Raw genomic sequence first — 26,190 nt, forward strand, 5'->3', positions numbered from 1 at the left:
TGCTGATGACAGGAACATGGTTCTCCCAGGAATAAACATGAACAGGTGGTTGAGCAGCAGATTCTTAAATACTGTGCCACTACAAGAGAAGGAAAATATGCAACATTTGCACTGGCAAAAATATCCTGTCTTTAGGGCTTCCCTGGTGGCGCAGTGGTTGAGAGTCCACCTGCCGATGCAGGGGACATGCCACGGAGCGGCTGGGCCTGTGAGCCATGGCTGCTGAGCCTGCCTGGGCATCCGGAGCCTGTGCTCCGCAATGGGAGAGGCCACAACAGTGAGAGGCCCTCGTACCGCAAAAAAAAAAAGAAAAAAAAAATCCCGTCTTTAATAAAAACTTTACACTGTTAATGCAAATGATATGTTAAACTTGGTGGGGGAATGGCATGCTATTGCCACTGTTGTTTGGTAGGACAATTAACAGTGTTAGCAGAATCCCCGCTGGGCACTTGTACAGTACTTAACACTTTCAAAGACCCTGACAGGCTGCAATTCATTGTAAGGCTTTTCACGTGCTTTTTCTGGCCTGACAGTGCCTTAGAAGCATGTAAATAACTCTTTTCTACATTTATACCTTAACGCAGTAGCTAGCTTGGTTTATACCCTCAATTAACAGGTTTTAAAAGTGCTGTAACCATGTAAGAAGTCAAATTATGGACTAGTTAGCAACCCAATCATTAGCTTGAGACTCTAACCTTAGTTATGGAGAATAAATAATATTAATTTCTCTTCCTGGTTTTCACTTTTCTGTGCCAAAATACCCCATTAATGAAGCCCCAGAGAACACAAATTTTTTTTTTTTTTTTTCGGTACGCGGGCCTCTCACTGTCGTAGCCTCTCCCGTTGCAGAACACAGGCTCTGGACACGCAGGCTCAGCGGCCATGGCTCATGGGCCCAGCCGCTCCGCGGCAGGTGGGATCTTCCCGGACCGGGGCACGAACCCGTGTCCCCTGCATCGGCTGCATCGGCAGGCGGACTCAACCACTGCGCCACCAGGGAAGCCCCAGAACACAAAATTTTTAATCAGATTTTAGAAATGCACATGCACCAACCTTGTCAATAATAAGAAAAACTTCATGGGCCAAAATACATTTTTATCTTTGCTCCTGTCCCAACAGAATTTACCATCCATACTACCGACCAAATGTGTGAAAGCAGTCTATCCAATAAATGACTTATCGTACATTTTTATTGGCTCAAGACAGGTATTACTTCTGAGGATGATACTTCAATCTCTCTTGGATTATTTTTCATACTTTACGGTGTTCTTTCTCTAGGTTGTGACAAAGATTCTTTGCTTGACCAAACTTTAGTCAGGCTCCTGAACCTTCTCCTAGGTCCAGCCATATACCTCCTTATAAAATCTAGTTGTAGCCAGAACCCTGCTAGGTCAGTTTAAAAGAGCTCCCCATCATCCAAATGTGATCACCCTCCATATCTAATCAGGTTCCTCATCTTCCCCTGTCCTCCAAATGATGTCTGATCACCCTGGCCTGTCTTCAGCAAAGATTTGGTTAAGTCAGTTTAGCCAGAATCCCCCTAACCCCTAATGTTTCCCCTTAGTGATTTTCCATCCACTGATCACTATCCTGCTCCTTGGTTATAAACCCCCACTTGCCCATGATGCATTGGGAACTGAGCTCAGTTCTACACTGAGATCTCTAGTTCCCCTATAGTCTTGAATATATTTTTATCACTTTACCTACCATCCAGTTCTGATTTCTTTTTGACAGTTAAACAACTACAGTCACATATATTTATTGTCCACTTTTAGGAATATTGCTCTAACTAAAAATAAATAAATACCTATGGATAAGTAAGAAAAATAGACTTTCAACTTTTCTTTATGCTAAAAAACAGCATAAAAAACATAAATGTTTAAATCAATGCAGCATTAATTCAGCAGTACTTTCTACACACGAAGCATGTGCTAGGCATAAGGATACCATGATGAATAAAATGTGATTTTTGCCTTAAAGATTTCACAGCCTATCTGGGTAAGGAAAATGTATATGTGGAATAAAGTATAGTGGTGTTTAAAATAGAGGTGTGCCATAGACAGATAGATAGGAAGGAGGACTGGAATGAGGGAGGGAGGGAAGGAAGGAAGGAAGGAGGGAAGGAGGGAAGGAAGGAAGGAAGGAAGAATAGAAGGAAGAAAGGATGGAGACACAAAGAAAAAAATTCATACATGGGGTGATCAGAGAAAGCTAGAGTGAGGAGATATCATTTTAACTTAACTATGAAGGTTAAGTAAGCAGTCACCAGTTAGTGGTTCTAGGCAGAGGGCAGGGTACCACCAAAGCAAAGATGGAGAAGTAAAAAGACGCATGGCACTGCCCCCCAATACTCCTGGAGCCCAAGGATATGAGCACAGTATGAAGTCAATGCTCAGTAAGCCTTTGCTGAATGCACAAATGCATGCATGGAGGGAATCCAGAAACATAAGCCATTGATCTAAAAATTGCGACAGTCCTGAGAAGCTGATCTAGCTAAAGCAAGTCATTGGACAGAAGGCAATGGATGGACTAGTGAGTTTGTGAAAGGCAGATCACAGGCCCTAGAACTCTAACTGCATTTCTCACTGGGATGCAGCTTTTGACATGAGCAAATTTGCAGCAGAAAAACATCAAAACTGGAAGAGACATTAGAGAACATCTAATTCCATCCCAAGAGGTTACATCGATGGACTCAAGGTCCAGATTCTGTGTCCAGCAGTGGTACCCCCAACAGTCACCTGATCTATCACAGCCAAGGCCTCTGACCATGCTAAAGGAAGGAAGAAACATAGGAAAAAGAAAAAGTGGTGTATAAGAAGAAAATCCGGCAAGCAGGCAGGCTGGCTGGCCTGTGGACCCCGGCTTGAGATTTGGCCAGCATTTGGTTTATTTTTCAGCATCTTGCTGGAAGGGAAACTCCCTTGAGCCCAGTTCCCATTAGAGCAAAGGAATGGCTTTTCACAGCCTACTACACAGAAACAAGCCTGCCTTCAATCCCTCTTGAGGAAGAAGGGCTTTTGTGGTACTTCAGCAGCGTTGTTGGTCCTTTTTCCCCCACTTCGCCAGGGCAATTGGTTGCAAGTTTCCAGCCCAGCCCTTCAACTCTTAACAGGAAATTCCTAGAGACTAATTAGGCTGGCTACAAAGTCTTTGGGAGCTCAGCTCTGAAGCCCTCCTTTGAATTCTAAAGGAACCAGCAGGGGCACCTGGGCCTCTGCTCCTGGTCTTCCCTCAGCCTTGACCCAGAGAACTGGGGGGACGGGTTTCCCAAGTGGAACAAAACTGACCCTTGATTTCTTTGCCTCAGCTTTTTCCTACACCAGGTGTCCTGAATTAAATATTCTAACTACAGAAGAGGGGTTTTTAAACCCAGAGGTTCTTAAATATTAGCATGCATCAGAATCACCAGGAAGGTTTATAAAGTGAAGAATGCTGGTCCTCACCCCGTTTCTGATTCAGTTGGTTCAAGATGGAGCCTGGGGCTTCCCTGGTGGCGCAGGGGTTGAGAGTCCGCCTGCTGATGCAGGGGACACGGGTTTGTGCCCCGGTCCGGGAAGATCCCACATGCCGTGGGCCCGTGAGCCATGGCCACTGAGCCTGCGCGTCCGGAGCCTGTGCTCCGCAACAGGAGAGGCCACAACAGTGAGAGGCCCGCGTACCGCAAAAAAAAAAAAAAAAAAAGTTGGAGCCTGAGTATGCATTTGCAACAAGTTCCCAGATGATGCTAACGGTTGTGTGTCATGGCCCACCCTTTGAAGATCATTAAATCAGGAATCGGATCTTGCATTTTTTTTATTTCCTGCAAACAGGTTATTTTCTGCCAACCTATAACTCAAAATTGCCCTCTGTCTTTCTCCTTGGAAACAAAATCATTTCATTGAGTAATTACTGTTCAATCTACTTATTGCTACAACAATTTTGTTCCTGGCATCCAGAGACATTCCTAATTTTATTTCCTGCCCTTCTTCTCTAGAGCAGAATCTTATTTATAACCTCCAGGCCCAAATACATGTATAATAGGAACAGCAAAACAAGACAGCCCAGGGAACAATGACAGGGTTCTTTCCTAAGAAAAAGGAACTTCATCTGAAAGCTTATGCAAGCTTTAGACAAAAAAATGGGGTTCCATGTACATGGAGTGATGGTAAATTTCCTGCTCACATTCTAATAGGCTGTGTTGGTGAGGAAAATGTTTTCTCTGGAGAAGGCTAGGAATTGGTGCCAGGATTAAATGTCTCCAAGAAAGAAATGACAGAGGGTTGTGGAGAGTTGTGATGGGTAGACATGAATTTTGGGAAGAGACTGTTCAACCCACTAGGACATGAGGTAGAGGATGAGGGAGATGTCAGCTGATGAAAGTGGCTTGTGGAATGGGAAGGTGAAACATGGGTCACGTTGAAGAGACTTGGCAGTTTATCACCTTAGCTCCACCATTCTAGGTACAACTTATTCGATGGGAAAATTTCACCTAAACCTTGAGTGTTCTTCAAGGTTCCATGTTGAAGCCATTCCAGCTAACAGCCTTGCCATTTTTTTACAAACTACATTACTCCTCCTTTCCACAATAAGGTGCTTGGTGCTGGGTGTATACAAAATGACCAAAATAAAATCTCCAAAGAGAAGAAGTGAAAGGATAACACTTTCCAACTCTGAGATCAGTGTTTGGTTAGACAATCTCCATCTTTTATGTGTGTCTTTTGTTCTCTTTGCCAGGTGTTGCCTCACACCTAACTCTGTTCTGTTTGTTTCTTACCACTTTCTTATAGAAATCCAGACTTCAGCCTAGAAGCCAAGCTCCATGAGGGCAGGAACTCTGACTGCTTTGTTCACAACCGTATTCTCAACGCCTGGTACCTGCCTCACACGATATGTGCTCGGTAAATATTTCCTGAATGGATAAAGAGAGGGAGGGTGCAGGGCAGAAAACTGGGGAAAAGGAGAAGAAATGTTTCTGAATAGTGAGTCTGGCCTAGAGTCCCTTTAACTAGTGCCACCACTTTGGATGATACACCTTAAATTCTCATAACTGCACCTTGCTTCTCTGAAAAATAGGGATAATGAAGCCTGTCTTGCAGGCTTGCTTTGGGTATTAGAAGAACATATATAAAATACTCACCTCTGCATCTGAGGCAGAGTAGGAACTCAGTAAATTATAATCATTATTGTTACTATTGGTTTATTCCATATATTCAGTCATTCTGCTGAGACCATCCTTGGAAAATCAAGCCTATGTTAATCCGTGTAGTTTGCAATTTGGTGTGTTTAAACTCAGCAATATACTCTCTTGTTCTTATTTTCTCTTTTCTCAATTGAAAAGATGCCCAGAAGCAAATAACTAGCCACATATAGATTGGACAGCAATTTCCAATCAGTGCACAAATACTCTGGTAATGCATTTAGCATACAAGTCAATGGCACGTTGGATTTCCAAACAGACTCTAGGCCTTGTGTATCAAGAGGATTATACTTGCTGCCTACTCTCTCTGGCTGTACTGTGGTGAGGATTCCTGAGTTGATATATATTAAGTACTTTGAACTGCAGGGAGGAAAAGGTGTCATAGGAACACAAGGAAGTATTAAATGCCAAACGAATTGCTTTAACTCAATGGCAGGTTGGAGGCTTTACCCACCCCCCCAAAAAAGCATAAGGAAATAGTAACTCACGATTTCCACAAACAATTCAACTCCCTTATGGTTTTTCATGCATGGGTAAATTAATATACAAAATAGAGAATAATTCTAAAATTTATGAATTTGCTCTTGGTTAAACTTTAAATATCTCAAAGCTAATAGTTGTTTAGTTTTCCTAAGTTCTAATGAAAACACTTCATACATATGTTGGATCCTCAGAGCACAAAGTCAAGATTCATCAAATGTGGTTGCATTTATGATCAAGGCAAAATGCCTTAATTAAACAAGTAATTAGCCTTGAGGAGAGAAATGAGCACAGAAGTCCAATTAGTGAATCTGTTAACTGTTCCTCCCAGTGACACAACCAATAGCCATTCCACATGCAGTCAGTTACTTTGATCATGGGAATTACATATGGTCCTCTGAAATGCACAATGGCAAAAGTAAATTAAACACTAAGGAAAAGTAATGAATACAATATAGCAGAATAACGATTAGACTGGGAGCCAGGAAACCTGGGTTTTAGTTCAGGCTGCCACTCACAAACTGTGTGGCTTAGGATAAAGTACCTTAACCTTCCTAAGCCTCATTTTCCTCTCATTAATTACGGAAGCTGGACGACATGATTTCTGAAGTCCCTTCCAGTGCTGACATTTTTCAAGCTTGTGTTGAGGAATTCCTCCCTTTCAATTCTTATTTTGGAAGCCACTCGCTTCCTAGCACCATGTCTGCCAAACAGCATCGCTGCCAGCAATTTACAAGGTAGGTCTGTCAGTGCAAGAGAGAGGCTTCTGCCTGATCTAGTTTTGTTTACAGTGGCAGCATTTCAGCACATCCTCTTTGCTTTCAGCAGGAAGCAGCCAGGCAGCAAAATTGCTGTAGCATAAAACAAATCCAGCTGCAGGGCATCTTCAAAATGCTCCCTATGTGTTTTTCAATTTAGCCTACTATTAAAATTTTAAAGCACAATTTAGAGCTGTAGCTTGCAGTTTTCTGTTAAAAAATGAATCCAGGTTTCTCATTACAGGATTTGGGGTGGCGGGGGAGGGTGGGAGGGAAGGGGCATGTTCAGCGAGAGGAGATATTTTATATATATATATATATATTTTTTTTTTTTTTTTTTTTTTTTTTTTTTTGCTGTACGCGGGCCTCTCACTGTTGTGGCCTCTCCCGTTGCGGAGCGCAGGCTCCAGACGCGCAGGCTCAGCGGCCATGGCTCACGGGCCCAGCCGCTCCGCGGCATGTGGGATCCTCCCGGACCGGGTCACGAACCCATGTCCCCCGCATCGGCAGGCGGACTCCCAACCACTGCGCCACCAGGGAAGCCCGAGAGGAGATATTTTAGAATGTAGTACATGATTTGCCTTTGGTCCCTCCGGTCCCAGCACTCATCACCTGTGCCTCATTCAAGGGCTTTAGAACCCTTCTTTTCACAATCAGCGAATTCAGAGCTGCAGGTGAACTCCAGACCGAGAGAGGGGATTGGAGCAGGGCCAGCCTAACCTGCAGATGCCGTGCATGGTTTGGGGGAGAGGTATCATCCGAGAAGCTATGGATCTGGGTTGGCAGGAAGAGCGAAGACAAAGCATGGAGGAAGAAGCAGCATGGTATGTTTGTACAATGCAACTAGTTCTAGTGACTTTGCGTTTAAAGAAGAAGAAAAAAGCAAGGGATGAGACGGAAAGATAGGCAGTGACCAGTCCTATAGAGCATTCTCGAACTGTGTTGTGCCGCCCGGACACCCCCTCCAGCACTGAAGGACTCAGTCTATAGCTGCTACTCACCCAAGGTCACAGCCCCACCCCAGGGGCCACCACACCCTAAAACTTGTTAGGTGGTCGGGCATATAAAAGGCTCCCAAGAGCAATTCCTAATACATTTCCTGCACGCTGCTAACCTGCTAGTCAGATTCTGCTTCTTGGGGAGTCCAGTGCTTAACACCATGCTAGAGAGATTGATGGTACCTTTGTTGGCAGTGGTGAGACATTTAAAGGTTGTAAACAGGGGTCAACCCTGATCAGATTTGCAATTTTTGAAGATTACTCTGTGGTAGTATATGGAGAGTGTGTTGAAGTGGCAAACACAGAGGAATATGTCACGTGGGAAAGGACTTTGATGCAATGCAGCCTCCAAATACACAACCAGGAGAGCTCTCCCAGCAGAGCTCTCCCACCCAACAGAAAAGCTCACAGTACAAATGAAAATGCTCGGGCTTCCCTGGTGGCGCAGTGGTTGAGAGTCCGCCTGCCAATGCAGGGGACACGGGTTCATGCCCCGGTCTGGGAGGATCCCACATGCCGCAGAGCGGCTGGGCCCGTGAGCTGTGGCCGCTGAGCCTGCGCATTCAGAGCCTGTGCTCCGCAACCGGAGAGGCCACAACAGCGAGAGGCCCACGTACCGCAAAACAAAATAAAAAAATAAAATACTCAAACCACACAGCTCCTTGATTCAATCCATAACACACGGTGAGAAGCAAGGGGGCAAGAAAGGGGGTATGTTAAGAGTCAGGATAGGCGGCAAGCAGGTGAAAGGACCATGCTAGTTGGGTCGTGTTCGTAAGTCCTCCTCCCCCCATCCCTCCCCTCACATCAGCCTCTTCCACTGATGGTGTGGTTACAAGGACCAGAGTTGAGGTTGGAGCAAGGGGCCCAAGAGGGAAGGTACCTGAGGCCAAAGACACACTTGTTCTGTTGAAGGGGAACAGGGCAAGTACGCAGGCCACAGCTGCAGCTTTCCAAATAGCCCGCTGAACAGCTACAAGTTCTACCTGCACTTCTTAGGCAGAGCACACGTGGGGCCAGTAGGGAATCATAATTATACTGGGTATCACCACTGGGTGACTGACTAGGAGTGACAGATCACTCTCACCCCAGTGAAAGCACAGTCATCCCTTTCTATCTATAAGCATCTCTCGTTTGTTATTATCATATTTTCTACTTATTCCATGTATACTCTGCATGTCCCATAAGTTAATAACTGACTACCTATTTTGAACACATCTTATGAATTCTACCTAAGTCTCACATGCTACTTGTTTAATCATTCTCTATTTTTTTTAATTGAAATATAGTTGATTTACAATGTCATGTTAGTTTCAGGTATACAGCACAGTGATCCAGATAGTACATATATCTGTTCTTTTTCAGATTCATTCCCTTATAGCTTATTACAAAATATTGCGTATAGTTCCTGGTGCTATAGAGTAGGTCCTTGTTGGTTATCTATTTTATATATAGTACCTTGTTAATCCCAACCTCCTAATTTATCCCTCCTCCCGCCCGTTTCCCCTTTGGTAACCATAAGTTTGTTTTCTGTGTCTGTGGATCTATTTCTGTTGTATAAATAAGTTTAGTTGTATCATTTTTTTAAGATTCCATAAAAAAGCAATATCATATGATATTTGTCTTTCTCTGTCTGGCTTATTTCACCTAGTATGATAATCTCTAGGTCCATCCATGTTGCTGCAAATGGCATTGTTTCATTCTTTTTTATAGCTGAGTAATATTCCATTGTATATATTTACCAAATCTTCTTTATCCATTCATAAACGTTCTTTATTCTTAAACATCCTATGAGTTTTGCCTATATTTCAAAAGTTCTTCATTCCCTTACTATCAATACTTCATACTTCTTAAGACTTGCATGCATCCAGTTTGTGTGTTTTGTCTTTTATAGCAAAATTGAATATTCTCAAATACTACAGCAAATGCATATTACAAATAAAGACTGTTTGGAGGGTTTTTGCCAAAGTGGAGGGTATAGACAATGTGGTTTTGACTTAGGGAAGTGACAGTAGAGATTCAGGAGCAATTCCATAAGATGAAGTGAGCAGAAATGACGACTAATTAGATGTCATAGGTGAATACGATGGGCGGATCCTGTTGGCTGGCTGACCCAACATCCATTCCATCCCCTTTCTCCCTCCTAGTGTAGAGGCTAGGAAATCTGCATACTGATTAGCAGCCTCTCTTGTTCCTGGGAATGGTCAGAGGTCACAGTTCTAGCCAATGAGATATATATGGAAGTCTGCTAAGGAATTCTATGAAAGCAGTTGCTTCTCTTAATAACAAAAAGGATAGAAATAGCTGGAACTGTCCCTCCCATCATCTTCCTGTCTTAAAGAAACTGATGCTTGGAGCTGTGACAACCATTGTGTTACCTACCATGATGTGAGAAGCCACTATGCTGAGAATGGCAGAGTGGAAATATAGGAAGAGCCTGGTACTTGACATCTTTGAGCTGCTTCTTCAGCTCTGGGCTGCCAACCTTCAGACCTACTGTTATGGGAGAAAAATGAACCCTATTGTTAAAGCACCATGAGCTGGATTTTCTGCTACTCGTAGCCAAACACATCCTAAATTCTTAGTGAAAAGGTGAGAGGAGACAGAATAACTTAATCAAGTGGCCAGACCTTGATGCAAAGACATTGCAAACTACAGCCTTTGTCTTAGGTAACCTAACCATGAATCGACTAAAAATTGGAAGATCTCTTACTGGTATAAGGGGACAACCAGCAGTATTTTCCGTAGGAGGATCCAGGCTGCTGGTGCTCAGCAAAGCAAAGTCAAGTTTCCCTTCCTCCCTGGTTTTCTAGCATCCCCAAACTGCAAACGATTTCAGACTGATTAAACTAGGATTTTGGAAGTGGCAAGTCCCAAGATCAGCATTTTTAAAAGCATCTTGGATGATTCTAATGAGCAGCCAGGGTTGAGAACCTCTGCTTTTAATGAGTACATCTGTTTGGGGATAAGAATACAGCCACCGCTTCCACCTTCTAAACTCTATACTGTTGAGTAATCTGGGTCTCTGAGCAGAAGTGGGAATTACCAGAACATTAGGAATTTACAAATACCTCTTTCCTCCTGTAGATTCATTACAATACTGTGAATCTTGAATGCAAACTACAGACCCATGCTTCCTAGAGCATCAAGATAAAGTCCATAGAGTGACATATTGCCATTCTCCTACATTTTTCTGTCAACTGGTGCAAGTGTCACCAAAACTCTCATCCACACTCATCCACACAGCAAAGAGGAATCATCCCACTCCTCTCCTTCTGTCTGTAAACTTTTCTATGGTCTAGAATCCCTTCTAAGACTGAGGCTTTTTTTTTTCCAGAGTGGAAAATGTTTCCAGTCATGCTTTTATCAAAGGCCTTTTCTGGTGTCTCAGTTCGGCCTTATCTTTGTAGTGGTTATAATACTTCTGACCATAAAATTCAGGTATGCAAAAATATGAAAACCTATATTTCCATAACTGACTCTCCTTTCTGTCTTGAGACCCCATTCTATTGATTCTTGATGGCAGAACTAGAAACAAATCGATTCCAGGTAAACTTGATCCGTTCAGGGTTTTACTCCTTCCCTCCCGCCTTTGCCCTGGGGAGTTGGAGGGAGACTGATAGAACATCTGGACACAGAGGGGGCTCATCTGGTCCTGGATTATCATCTGTCCACGCTGGCATCCTCTGCTGTGTCCTTGTTCCTCGAAGTCGCCAATTGTCAGCCTCTCTCCCTGCTGGCATCCACGGAGGCAACTGAGTTCCCATCTGGCCTTTGATATAAGGACAGTGCTGACATCTGTTCTTGGGCCCCCTCTCCCCAATACGAAGCATCTGTTAGTCTGCCAGGCCTCCTTGAGATACTTCTGTACCCGTCTCAGACAAGCATGGATGTACTCCAGGCCACTCTGGGCTGCGGGAGACTCAGGACTAACGTGCTATGCTGAGATTTCTTCTTCCTGACTTGCACACTAGGGCAAAGTGTGAGACAATCTCAGACCTTCATCATGTTCCTGGAACCCCTGCCCCGGGAAGAAAAGTCAGACTCTCAGCCCTTGAGCACTGCCCCCCATTCCCATTAGCCCAGAGAGGGGCCGGCACAGGACTGACTGTTAGAGACACACAGCAGTGTTTCCCCTCTTCTCCCTCATTCCCAGCCCATGGGATCTTCATCTGTCAGAGTAAATAGGAGAAATGCTGGCTCAAAGTGTGGGGACAGACTAGGGGCAAAAACCAGTAATCTTAACACATGTATATGTATAACTGATTCACTTTGTTATAAAGCAGAAACTAGCACACCATTGTAAAACAATTATACTCTATAAAGATGTAAAACAAACAAACAAACAAAAGAAAACCAGTAATCTTTAAACATATATTAATTTTAATTAAATTTATTAAAGTTTATTTAATAAGTTTTAATTATATGTATTAAATTATTTACATTAATTAATATTACATTATATTAATACTTTAAAAATACTATTCTACCACACCTCATTGTAAACCTGGAACATCTGCATCCAGTTCACTCATCATCAAGAAAAATTGATGCGTTAAAAAACTAGATACAACAAAACAGATTATTTTCTAATGGAATATCAATGCTTACTTTTTCTCTTATATCCCCCTTCCTACATTTTTCAAATTTCTTCTGTGAACTTCTTTGCTTTATGTTTCTATAATAAACACATCTGGAAAATGTCCAACAAAATGTCTGCTGAAGAGAAAAGGCATAAAGGAAAAGATTGATAAGTCTGATCACATAGCAATGAAAAGTTAAATAAGGCAAAAAAACCTTCCATAAACAAAATAAAAAGACAAATGACAGATTAAAGGAAAAAATTTCTCACATGACAGAAAAAGGATTCATGAAGAAAATTAATACAATAGGCAAGCTGTATAAAACTGTATAACATATATAACAGGGTATCAGAAAAAAAAAGCAAAGGGCCAAAAACGTAAAAAGAACCTCACTCAATTACATAAATGCAAATCGAAACAAAACAGAGATATCATTATTACATAGATTTACAAAGTGAAAAAAATGTATAAAACTCAGTAAATGGTTAGGGCATACAGATATTACATTTCTTAAGGATATAAACTTGAGTGACTTTCTGGGGAGAAATTTGGCAAATCGATCAAAATTTTAAATGTATTTCTAGAACCCCTTGCAAAAGTATGTACACCAACTAAATAAGGACATGAACAAGGATATAAACAAGCATAATCATTGCAGGAGTGTCTGTAACAGCCAAATGAAAAAGGATAAAAAAAGTGGAAACAGCTTAAAGGACCATCCAGAGGAGATTGGTTAAATAAATCCTTGTACATTGATATAATCAAATACCGTACAACTGTGTGAAACAAACATGAAGTGATGTGTCGTATTCTAATATGGAAAATCCTCCAAGATATATTATTAACTGAAAAACCAATGTATAGGACAGGGTGAATAGTATAATGATCATTTTCTTGTAAATAAAATATATTATGTAATTATCAATGTTTATGTATTCACAGAAAATATTTTGGAAGAGTAAACAGAACTGTTAACAATTTCTCTACAGTTTGAATATTCTAACCAAGCTCATGTTTAAAATTTATTTTTTAATGTCAACCACAATTACCTACCTGTGGAATTACAGATAATTCTATTTTCATATAGAATTTCAGTTTTAAAAAATAAGCATTCAGTTAATTAAAAAAAAGCAATAATATATAGAATTTCATGAAGTCCATTCATCCTGATCATTGGTTCTTTTTTTTTTTTTGGCTGCGTTGGGGCTTTGTTGCTGCCTGCGGGCTTTCTCTGGTTGCAGCGGGCAGGGGCTACTCTTCATTGTGGTGCGCGGGCTTCTCATTGCGGTGGCTTCTCTTGTTTCGGAGCACAGGCTCTAGGCGTGCGGGCTTCAGTAGTTGTGGCACGTGGGCTTCAGTAGTTGTGGCTCACAGGCTCTAGAGCGCAGGCTCAGTAGTTGTGGCGCACGGGCTTTAGTTGCTCCGCGGCACTTGGGATCTTTCCGGACCAGGGCCCAAACCGGTGTCCCCTGCGTTGGCAGGTGGATTCTTTTTTTTTTTTTTTTTTTGCGGTACACGGGCCTCTCACTGTTGTGGCCTCTCCCATTGCGGAGCACAGGCTCCAGACGCACAGGCTCAGCGGCCATGGCTCACGGGCCTAGGCATTCCGCGGCATGTGGGATCTTCCTGGACCGGGGCACGAACCTGAGTCCCCTGCATCGGCAGGCGGACTCTCAACCACTGCGCCACCAGGGAAGCCCTGGCAGGCGGATTCTTAACCACTGAACCACCAGGGAAGCCCTGATCATTTGTTCTTAATGAATGTGATAAAAGTTGTAGCCCTGAGCTGTCCAATGCAGCAGCCACATGTGGCTATTGAGCACTTAAAATGTCTTGTCCCGATTGTGATGGGCTGCATGTATGGAACACACATCAGATTCTGAAGACTTACTATGAAGAAAACAATGTAAATGATCTCTAAGTAGTAGTTTATATTTATTACATGTTGAAATAATATTGGGGTGTATTGGATAAATAAAAGTAATTTCATCTGTTTCTTTTTTTATTTATTTTATTGAAGTATAGTTGATTTACAGTGTTGTATTAGTTTCTGCTGTACAGCAAAGTGATTCAGTTATACAGTTATATATATAAGTATATACATATATATACTTTTTAATATTCTTTTCCATTATGGTTTATTACAGAATATTGAATATAATTCCCTGTGCTATATACATAGGACCTTGTTGTTTATCCATTCTATATATGATAGGGCATCTGCTACCCCCAAACTCCCAATCCGTCACTCTCCTACCTCCCCTCCCTTTTGGCAACCACAAGTCTGTTCTCTATGTCTGTGAGTCTGTTTCTGTTTCATAGATAAGTTCATTTGTGTCATATTTTAGTTTCCCACCTATTTCTTTTTTACTTCTTAAAATGTGGTTACTGTAAAATTAAATTTTTTTTAAATATGAAAATTATGAATGTCATTAGCATTATACTCATAATATTTTATTATGAATTCTATTATTCTAATATTATTCTATTCTATTGGATAGCACTACTATGAAGTCTCTCCCCATATGCTCAAGGTATTGTTTACAGTTTTGGGGTATTCACATTCCCAAGTCCATCCATGTATCCCAAGTTAGGCACCCCACTCCAGCTACAGATGAGGCTAACCTGCAGAGCTGTATGGTTGACCTGGTCCAGGTTGGGTCATGATAAAAACGTGTTGCCTGAGCTACACTTTAGGGTGATGCTGTCAGTCTTGATTCAGGATCACTGTTATCAACGTTCCTATGGAGCTTGTTGTTTTAGCTGATGAATGGATATTTTAGTGATTTTTCTCACAGAATCTTTATAGAGGACCTTCATAAGGAAGGTGGTATCAACTAGAGTTATGTTTCTACTGACTAATTATTTTGTTACTGTAGTTGCCAATAGTTATTGAGCCTTTCTATACACCATGCACAGTTTCGCGTTCCTTACATCTCTTACCTTCCTTAATCCTCACAGCAACTTGCTGAGGCAGGTGCCACGATTTTCCCCATTGAAAGTTGAGACATTGAGAGTTATTGTTCACAGTGACTGAGCCCATAAAAGGCGTCTCCAGTGCAGAAGCCCAGGTTCCAAATCTCTATACTATCTTTTATGGATGAACCCCATGAACTGTAGATCTGACCAGGTTTTCCTTTTGCTGATGGCTGCTAGGAAGCTAAGAGCGTAAGAAGTACATAGGTATTGCAGTCTTACACCGTCCTCATTCCTGGCTGTATTATATATCCTTACACTCTCATTCTTTTTTATTGACTATATTCTATTACATGGAACTATTATAATTCATGTCACCAGTCCCAATTTATAGACACTGAAGTTGTTTCCAGTCTTTTGCTACTATGAACAACTGGAAGTAACATTGCTGGGTCACACTGTAGGTGATGTCAGTTTTGACTGCAGTGCCAAATGCCCTCCACAGTGTTGCACCAACTTACACTCCCTCAGGAATACTTGAGGACGCCTATTTCCCCATACTGTTGCCATTACAATATGTATCAAACTTATTAATCGTTGTCAATCTGATACGCAAAAAAGCCATCCAGGGCTTCCCTGGTGGTGCAGTGGCTGAGAGTCCGCCTGCCAATGCAGGGGACACGGGTGCGTGCCCCGGTCCGGGAAGATCCCACGTGCCGCGGAGTGGCTGGGCCCGTGAGCCATGGCCGCTGAGCCTGCGCGTCCGGAGCCTGTGCTCCGCAATGGGAGAGGCCACAGCAGTGAGAGGCCCATGTACCGAAAAAAAAAAAAAAAAAAAAACATACAATTTTATGTTGATTTTATTGTAAATGATGTTAAGTATATTTTCCAGTTTTAAGATCCATTTGTATTACATTTTCTATAATCAATCTGTTATATACTTTGTCCATTTTACCATTGGGTTTTTGGATTTATTGACTTGTAGGAGATCTTTATGTATTAGGAAAATTGCTCTTCCGGAAAAGCATGAAAGGAATGAGGAAAGCAGGGTAGGGAAGGGGAAAGACTGGAACAAAGAAGGGCTTATGCTGCTGGCAGTCAGGAAACTTCTGAGAGAGGAAGAGAGTATTCAGCAATGACATGCTACTCAGAGGCCAAATGAGACAAGGACAGAAAAATATCTATCATTTGTAGGGCCATCAACCCGGAGGTCACTGATAATTCAACAAGAGACGTTTCAGTGGAGAGGTAGGCGTGCAAGCCTGCCCCGGAGTGAAGAGTAAGCGAGAGGTAAAGAAGTAGAGACGTTAAGTATAGAGTGCAGACACCACAATGAGAAGCCCACGCACCACAACGAAGAGTAGCCCCCACTCACTGCAACTAGAGAAAGCCCACACACAGCAACGAAGACCCAGTGCAGCCAAAAATAAAATTAAATTTTTAAAAAAATCAGTGAAGTATAGAGTGCAGAGTTGTCTGTCCCCTATTAAGACAAGCTGTCCTGGTGTTGCAGGAAGGAGGACCCCTTCCAGGGCCCAAGAATGGGCTCCTGTCTAACATTTGGAAATGAATTGTTCTAGGAGACACACAGAACACATTATTGGAAAGGGGAGCCCGGCTGGAGAGCAGCAGAGTAAGGGAACCCAGCTCTGCCACATGGCTCAGAGTCTCAGGTTTTATGGTAATGGGGTTAATTTCCGGGTTGTCTCTGGCCAGTCATCTTGCTTAGCCTATATTTGGTCTGACTCAGTGTTCTTCCTGGTAGCACATGCATCTCTCAGCCAAGATGGATTCCAGCGTGAGGGCTTCTGGGAGGTTGGCAGGATGCATCATCTCCTCACTCCTCCCTTTGGCCCCTCCCAAATTCTTCCTGGTTAGTTTTACAAGACATATTATGGGCTGGCGTCCCCTCCCTCCTTTTGGCCCCTCCCAAAAGGAGGGAGGGGTTAATGTTCAGAGGCAGCACCGAGTTCTTTATCAGGACCTCCTGTTATGAGACAACTCATGCAAGTTGTTATCATCATGTCTGGCCAAGGTGGACGGTTTCAGTCAACAGTTCCCTAACACTGGTATCAGTGAGTGGTTGATTGTGAGGATAACTTCTAGGACAAGGTGGGTCACTTCAGCTGAAGGCAATTCTCCAGGGAAGGGGGTAGCTGTGAGCCATCAGCAGCCAGTACTCACAGCAGCTGGGAAAGGATGCTCTGACCTGGTCATGGGGATTGGGTGGACCAACAAAATGATGTCGGCCACAGGAGGTGAAAACGAGTGTTTTATTTTGGACATAGTGTGAAATATTTGAGATATCAAGGGTCAAGCAAGCACCGGGAAAGTCTATAACTGAGAAAAGAGGTCTGTACTGAACGTGTAAGTTTAGTAGTAGTAAGCATATAGATAGTATTTATTAAATTATGCAGATATCTCTGTACTGATATAGAAAAAGCTCTAGCATATACAGTAAAGGGAAAAAAGCAAGAGGCAGAATAGTGTTTGATACTGCCTTTTGTGTATGAAAGGGGAGAAATAAGAATACACACATACACACACACACACACATATACTCACACATACGCATACATTTGCACATACAAAAGGAAACACTGGAAGAACATACAAGGAAGAATACAAAAGGGTTTACCTGAAGGGTAAAGGGTAGGGGTGGATGGGGACAGGAGCAGACATGAAACTTCTTAAAGTATTTTAATATAATTTCCATTGTTATTGCCTAAAATAAATACAATTTTAAAAAATTTTTAAAGGAAAGAAAGCCATGTGGATAGTTGAGATCTTCTATGAAGAAAGAAAGGAAAAGAGAAGAGGTCCCAGATCCAAGGCCTGAAGAAAATCAACGTTTAGAATTTTGATTGTGGAGGAAGGACCAACAAAATGCAAGAAGCAGGTAAGAGGTTAAAGGAGAAAACCAGGGATAAGTGGTGTTAGGATGCCATTCATGGAGGTGGTGGTATGTGAGCCATTGTTACACCATTGAGAGCTTGATATTGGCCGTGATGGGAGTATTTATTTACACTGTGGAAAAAGGAAAATGATACACATCAGGGCTTTTCCCCTTCCTTGGAGCCGGTTTACCAGCACACCACTGCACGGAAGTCAGGACACTTCTGAGAGAGGGAGAGAGTATTCAGCAATGAAATGCTACCCAGAGGCCAAATGAGACAAGGACAGAAAAATATCTATCATTTGTAGGGTCATCCACACGGAGGTCATTGATGATTCAACGAGAGCATTTTCAGTGGAGAGGTGGGTGTGCAAGCCTGCCCTAGAGGGAAGAGTGAGTGAAAGGTAAAGACGTAAAGACACTATGTGTAGGCCACTCTTCCTATCAGTTTTGCTGGACGGGGAAGAGTGAAATCAATAAGTTAGTGATTTGGGATCAAGGAAGGGAAATGTATGCGTTTTAAGGTGAATAATCTTGAAACTAACATGTACACTGATCCGATTACCCCAGGAGAGAGAATGTTGAAGAGAGAGGGAAAAGACTGGTGCATTGCCCTTGAGACAGTATCCCCAGCACACACAGAGGGACTCTCATTTCATAGGAAGGACATTTCTTCCATTTGAGAAGAAGTTTCCAAGCAGCATCTGTGATGGGGCGGTGCCCAGATACATAGGCCCTGCCAGCTCCCTGCCTGTGAAAGTTCATTACCAACACCTTGACATTCTTAAGACAGAGCACGCACATATGCCTTTCTCTGAGACATGTAACCAGTTAGTAAATAAATTTCTGCGTGTCCTCAATATCTCACAGGCAGCCTAAAAACTCAGAATTCCAGCCGTGGAAAGAAGGGAACCTGCTAAAGAGTGTAAATAACCTAGGCAAATGAGTTCTCAAAAGAAGGTTAGAGGTAATTATGTGTCAAGATTTCACTGTCTGCCACTTCTAGATTACAGATGACTTCAACAAAGTGCTAATGTTTGATTAATGCTTTCTAGCTTTTAGTAGCTCAGCTAAAAGCACAGCTTCCAGTGAACAGGTGGTACATTAATTGAAACATAAAAGACAGAGACTGAAAATGCTTAGGATGAGGAGAAAGGCCTTTAGAAGGTGGAAATGGTGATTACCTTAATTGTTTCAAAAAGGCAAGGACTGATCTTTCATTCAGAGGAAGGTGCCCCAGCCACGGTAGCAGTTTTCCACCATCTTCCAACCATTTTGCAGTTGTAGAGACAAGTGCCTTTGATGAATCACATTTGAATGGGGTTCTTGCTATGCTAACTGGGTGTTGATAGAGTTATGTAGTGGAAGTAACAAGGCCTTTGGATAAAACACCTAGTACCTTACCTGATGTGTTGTCTCAGGAGAAGTCTAGCCTCAGCCTTACCTCATGGAGAACTCTGGAGCACGAGTTGTACCACAGTTTGTTCTGCCTGAGGCAAGGGGGCTGGACTTGTATACCACACCCTGTCAGTCAGTCACGGGTTACGGACCACCCTCCCTGGAGGGGCGTCATAACCTCCCTGGCTTCTGTGGGTAAGGACTCTCCCACTGGCTAAGGGCAGGTGCCCAAAGAAAGAGGCAGCTGTGAGCTGCTTTGAGCAGCCAACACCCGCAGCAAATGGAGTGGGGTGGGAGCTCCAGCCTAGAAAAAGAGGATCTGTGTGGGATACCAATAGCATCTGCCTCAGAGGACAAATGGCAGTGGTGATTCCAACCCCAGACCGTCATCCAGGAGCAGACCCAGCAGGGAATGCAAGTTCCCCTGAGCCAAGCCATTTGGATCGCTGTTGGCAGTTCTTGAATGCTCAGTCATGGGATGTCTCGGTAATGAAAATACAGCTGCCAAGCAATACCAATTGATCCACAGACTAGAATTACTGAGATGTTCAGCCCACAAGCTTACTGTTTCTGTTCCCCCATTTAATGGTTGTTAAATATTTTTTTAGGGAACTCCAGGTAGAAAACAACGTATCAAATGCACAATTCTTACGCTAGAAATGCTTGCATTTCACAAAGTTTGATGCCATTAGGAATTGTCCATGTAAGATGATCATGTCCATGATCATGATATGAGCTTAGCTGTCTTTTCGAATTTAAGTCTCACAGGGCAAAACCCTGGTTAGGATGAGTAACATGAGGAAAGGCACAGGGCAATTTGCTAAGTACATGATGTTGTACTGCTGGGAGAGAAAGAAGTATATTGTGGGCTCTGTGTTATCAGTGACCAAAGGTTACTTGAGTAACCCATTCCCCGAGGTTAGCAGATGAGCTTCAGATGAGCAAATAACACAAATCAATACTTGTTTCAACTGCCTATGAATCACAGAGTGAGATTCCCTGCAGATTTCAATGTTCTAATTCTACTTACTACTGAAAATGCTTTCTTAAGCCATGGATCTCATGACCTGAAAGGTCCATTATGAAATTTCTTGTTCCTGGCCAGGTAAGACTAGGACACTGAACGCAGAACCTGAATTCAGAAGTTTGCTCACCTGCGTAGTGGCTGAGTGGTGAAATTTCTGGGCAGGATACAAGTACACTAAAGAAGGAAGCTGGGCCGAGAGTGCCGAGGTTGAATTCAGGTTGAGGAGAGAGAGTGTTTTGTCTTGCGACTGAAAAGAGTACTCTCCGTGAGACAGGAATCAAAGGTTCCAAAGAGAGCAAATGGAGAGAAAGATGACTAGGTGTCTAAAGAAATGACAGCAGTCATCCCGTGGAAGCATTTGGAAGGCAAGTACCGTGTCACTTATTTTTCTTAAAACTGCCCGTCTCTGCACATGGAGGGAACATGCCTAACTAAGATAGAAGTTCTTTGACATATTAGATTTTTCCATTGTCTTCTGAAATGCCTGCTGTTTTTAGTAAGAGCTTACTAAGTACATGTTTAATTAATATTGTGTCATTATTAATGTTCTGTAGGCCAATTAGTTTTAACTTATTCAAATTTAAACAGGAGATATTAACTGGGTACGTGTGTGCAAAGATAGCTTTTTGAGAAATACTATGTTTATAAATCACCTCGAGAAGCCTTTAAGTTTCTGAATTCCCACCCCTTTAATTAAATGATTCAGTGAGGAATTTTGCTTCCTGGCTTCTTTACAGCCCCAAATTTCTCAGAACAGTTTTTCTGTAGGTAAATGTAGCAGTTCTGTGGGTGCTAACCTACTGCTCTTTCCATGTCGATGAAAATAACATGGTGATAACTGTTGTAGCCCAGTAGGAAGCATGAGAATCTCCTGGAGATCTTGGTAAAATACAGATATATAAAAACACCCTAGAGATGATTAGTTATTAGGTCTAGGGTGGAGCTCAAAAATCTCATTCCTAAGAAGTGCTCAGATAGTTCTGATGCAGATGTGTTTCAGTAGACTATTGCCACAATGATATCGCATCACAAACCACTCAGATCTCAGTGGCAGACAACAATAAGCATCAATACTTCTCACTCACACATCCACGGGTAAGCTGGAGTACTTTTTATGTAGGCTCCAAGCTGTTGGTTGGATCCAGATCTGCTGCACGTGTCTCTCATCCTCACTGAACCAGCATCTTACCTGAGGCAGGCTCTTCTCATGGAGAAAAGCAGAAGTATGAGATGGCAAGCACCTGCCAAGCCTCTGCTCACATCTTGTCCCCTTATGTCCTATTGGCCAAAGGAAGTAACCAAAGCAGAAGTCAAGGGAGGAGAAGGATACTTTTTCATGGAATCCTGGTGGAAGAAGTAAATATTTGATGAATGAAAATTTAATTGATTACAAGGTCATACAAAAATTCTGTACATTGAAAAGCACTGGAATCTCTGGAACCATCCAGGAAAGGTGAATGCAAGGCCAACTGTTTGTTTAGTAGGTGATTCAACAAACATTTATGAGTGACAACCAAGTGCCAGCCAGAGAGGTAATTAGTTATTGTGTATCCGTAAGGAGTCTAGTCCAGAGACAGATAAGTACACAGGTAATTACAAGGCAATGTGCCAATTACCATATAAGAGAATTGACAAGATTTATTTTTTTAAAAAATCTAAAACCAACTTGAAAAGCAAAATGTAATATTCTCTGTGAGCCAGCAATTGTGAAGTATCCTTAAAATATGGGAAACACATAGAATCGGATTGTAAGATGAAAGTGAGTCCCAAAGCACTCTCTGGAGAAGACTGCTGCAAGTAATGGAAGCGGCTCCTGGAACGTTCCAGGCTCACAGGTTGTAGAAACAAGGGGAAGAGGAGGCCCAGGATACCATTAGCTTAGCAACCAGCAAAAGTCTCAGGGACGGCGTTGATTGGCCCAGAGGGAGGCACACCATTCCAGTGATATTAGTTGGCCCAGTATAAATCAGAGTCCTACTCCTGAAGGGAGAAGGGGAACTTATTAGCCTCATGAAAAAACAGTATGGGAGGTGGTTTCCCAAGAGAATATCAAAGTACTGGCAAAAGAAATATGTCCTCCATGCTGGAACACTATATGGCTGAAATAGAGAGGTTTATTTATGAATGAATGGAGAGCACACATGTAGGGATGAAGGTGTGAAAGGCCATGGACCATTTAAGACACTTCAAATAGTTTGGTATGATCAGAGTGCTTGGCACAAAAGGAATGGCAGAATATGAGTCTGAAAAGTTGGCAGGAGTCCATTCATATTTGGTGCCAGGGAATTGGATTACTCACTGGGGCACAGAGACGTTAGACAGGTGAAAGCCATGAGAGTTTGCATTTTAGAAAGGTTACTAGTGCAGCCATTTGAAGGATAGAATGGAGGAAAGCAGATGGAGAACTAAATAGCAGCCCCAAAAATCTGTTGTCAGTCAGAGACCAGGTGAGAAAAGATGAATCCTGAAATAAGGGAGGGGCAGTAGAGATAAGGAGCAGATGATGGTTTTTGAGAGATGGGCAGGCCTTATGGACCTATGGAATGTGAGGTGGGTGGGGAGTGTGGGAGAAGGAGGGCTAAGATGACTCCCAGGTGTCTGGATAGGCCACCACAGGGATGATGGTGCCATTCACCAAGAGAGGAGAAATGTGAAAAGAAGTTTTTGGGTGAATGATATAAGCCCTTTTTTTTTTTTTTTTTTGATAAGCATTGGTTTATTCCTAGTTTCTCATTTGTTTCTTTTTTTCTGTATTTTTAAAACTTTTAAATTTTATATTGGAGTATAGTTGATTAACAATGTTGTGTTAGTTTCAGGTGTACAGAAAAGTGATTCAGTTATACATACACATGTATCTATTCTTTTTTCAAATTCTTTTCCCATTTAGGTTGTTACAGAACATTGAGCAGAGTTCCCTATGATTTACGGTAGGTCCTTGTTGGCCATCTGCTCTAAATATAGTAGTGTGTATATGAATAAGCCCATCTTTAGACACCCTGATTTCGAGGGTACCGTGGAGCATGCAGGTAAAGATAGCCCACAGAAAACCTGGGGTCTGGACCGAAGTCTCACTTTTCTTCTGCCCAGGGAGAGCGTTCCATATTTCATTAAACATTTCTAAAAGGAACCAGTCCTCATACAACAGAGTGTTTAGTGCTTACTAACTTAACAAAGGAGGGACAGCCCAGCAGACATGGTTTTGTCCCAGGGTCTAGGATTTCAACTCACCCAGCTCTCTCTAATAAATGTTACCCTCTTGCTTCATTAACCAGAATAACATTAGTTATGAAATTTGTTACAAGGAAAGAGACTGAAATACGTACCCCTGGAGAGTTAGAAATATTAAGGTACACAGAAAGGTGTTTGGAGACATAGGCTGCCTTCAATTTAAAGGGCTTATCTGGCCAAGGGTTGCTGGGGGAGAGACAAAGGAACTCACAGGCCCTGAGTTGAGGTTCCCCTCTGGCCGGAACCTCAGCTCTCTCGGCTCTGAAATCCAGAGCATCTATTTCTCTCACTGGCTTGTGCAACCTTCTTCTTCATCTGTTTCAAGGCTCAGAGTTGGCCGTAGTGATAAATAGTAAGAATTGGGACTAATGGCCATAAACATTGATGGAAAATGACGTTCTAATTCCCTGGGGAACTCAATTCTGCATCTGCTTCAGTTCAGGAAGCAAAGGAGTACAAAAGAGGCTCTCACCCCAGATTCTTTTTCCCCACTCTGAAAAGGTGAAGCCTGGGTTGAGGGGAACTGTCCTCTCCCACGACAAAAGCTGAAAACTTAAACCCACCTTGTGCCTAACCACCAGTCTTTCTGGAAAACGTTCCCCTCTTTGTCTCTTTGTATTTCCCAGCTATTGGAACTGGAGTGCTCAAAGAAGTACCTGACCTTGTTTGTCAGATGAGAAACAGAAAATGCTGACCCGGAATTCTTTGATTTTCTCCCGCTGCTAACCTAGCAGTACTGCATAATCTCAGACACTTCAGCAGCCTAGGCAGGCTGGGGGTATAGAATAATGAGTGCATATAGCTCCTTGACCAGAGCCTTCTCTTCCCTCTGGAGGGACGGAGGCCTTTAGCAAGGAGTAAGCACAAAAGGGAGTGATATGCAGGCGTGGCCAGGATAAAGGCCAGTTTCAGCCAATACTGTTTGACTTGCTAGTTACTGTTTCTACTCAGAATGGCTTTTCTGCTCTGTTGTGTTATCTTCCTGTCACTAATTTTGTCGGAGGAAGAAAGTGAGCCCACAAGGGCAGAGGCAGTATCTCATTCATTTCCAGAACTTAACACAGAACCTAGATTTAAAGAGGCAGAGATTGTGGGGAGGACATCTTTTGCAAATTTGAAAGCTTTTACTTTCAATTTGCAGAAGAGAAATACCGGTTTGAAGATGTTAAGAGACTGGTTGAAAACAGAAAGCTAATCAACAGCAGTGTCTCAACTGGGCACCTTTGTAGATAAGCAACAGAATACAACTCTGGCATATTTAACCAAGAATATCATTTATTAGAGGGATATAGAGAGGATGGAAATCTAGAAACCCAAGTCAGAAAAAACTCCCATCCTAATAGGAGTTAGGACAGATACAAAGAGATCAGGGATTTCTCAACCATCTCACTTAGGAGTCAGTTTATGCCAACATTATTTACCATCTTTGCCATCACTCTGCTTAAGATGGTCCATGTCCTAACAGAAAGTTTTGTTATAAAGCAGAAACTAACACACCATTGTAAAGCAATTATACTCCAATAAAGATGTTAAAAAAAAAAAAAAGGAAGTTTTGGATTGGCCAAGCTCACTTCCACATGTCCACCACTTGGAGAGGGGTGGGCAAGACACTATCTCCAAGACTTAGAGTCCCATCAAGTCAACATACAGTGGGGAAAGGAAATTTCCCCCAAAGAAAACGGGGTGTTGTTAGAAAGAGAGAACGGGTGCTGAGTGGCTACCAAATTTAAATGTCCACCAGGTCATGAACATTTGAGACCAAAGTTTGCATTCTTTCTTTCCCTAGACCAGCATGGTATAAGCAGAGGTTCTCAACCAGTGGTGATTCTATCCTACTAACCCCAGAGACATTTGACAATGTCTAAAGACTTTTTTGTTTGTTGGGAAGAAGTGTTATTGGAATTTAGTGGACAGCAGCCAGAGATGCTGTTGATAATCCCGCAGTGCACAGGACAGCCCTCCACAGAAAGGAAGTACCCAGCCCACAGTGTCAGCAGTGCCACGTTGGAGAAACTCTGGTATAAGCAAAGACAGGGAACTGAGATAATACACTGCGTGTTTAAGAAAATTCAATCATTTAATTTGGTGAGAGTATGGATTACATATAGAAAAGTTGGAGGTGGGGGGAAACTTAAAAACAGAAAGTTTCAGACCAGATTTTGTGGGGTCTCAAATCACAGGCTAAGTTGTCTAGACTATGTTTAATAGGACTGGGTGCTTTGTAGCCCCAAATTATATCTTAATTGCCTGGGCCTGGCAGATGTCTCTATTTACTGTGGAGTTTATCTCTAGGAGACATTTGGAGCACAGGACTGAATGCCATGAGACTGTCAATGACAAGACCCCATCGGTGTGCCCTTGTCCTGGGCAAACTCTCAGGGTCCGTCCCAAGAGTTTTGCTTCTCTGTGCTTCTTGCATCTCTCCAGTATATGATTTTGGAAAGGTCATTGCTTCTTAGTGTAGATGTTCCTGCTAAGAGATTAACACTATTATCAACATTCTTTCAAGTAATGTAGCTACCAAATGATCTTTATTCTTTCAGAACAAGCTGTTTTTAAAATAAACATATTCCACTGGTTCCCATTTTTTTTCACACCTCTGAAATCAGGATGTACTTACAATCAATAGTATGTCCCACTTTAATCAGTAGCACTTTTTTCTTTGGGATATATACCATTATGGAGCTTAAAAGCAATGGCACTTTAAATTCAACGAAATATAATATATTT

The 26,190-nt window shown here is 42.4% G+C and overlaps 1 long non-coding RNA gene across 1 annotated transcript in view; it reads left to right on the forward strand.

The window, feature by feature from the left end:
- Positions 1–20,338: 20,338 nt before the first annotated feature.
- LOC132422144 (uncharacterized) overlaps positions 20,339–26,190 on the forward strand; it is a 67,841-nt gene continuing 61,989 nt past the window's right edge. Inside the window, exon 1 of the long non-coding RNA XR_009518815.2 lies at positions 20,339–20,597. This is a non-coding gene — a long non-coding RNA (uncharacterized lncRNA). The remainder of the gene's footprint in view (positions 20,598–26,190) is intronic.

This window comes from Delphinus delphis, chromosome 3 (genome assembly GCF_949987515.2).
Source record: "Delphinus delphis chromosome 3, mDelDel1.2, whole genome shotgun sequence".
In the NCBI taxonomy this organism is placed as follows: Eukaryota; Metazoa; Chordata; class Mammalia; order Artiodactyla; family Delphinidae; genus Delphinus; species Delphinus delphis.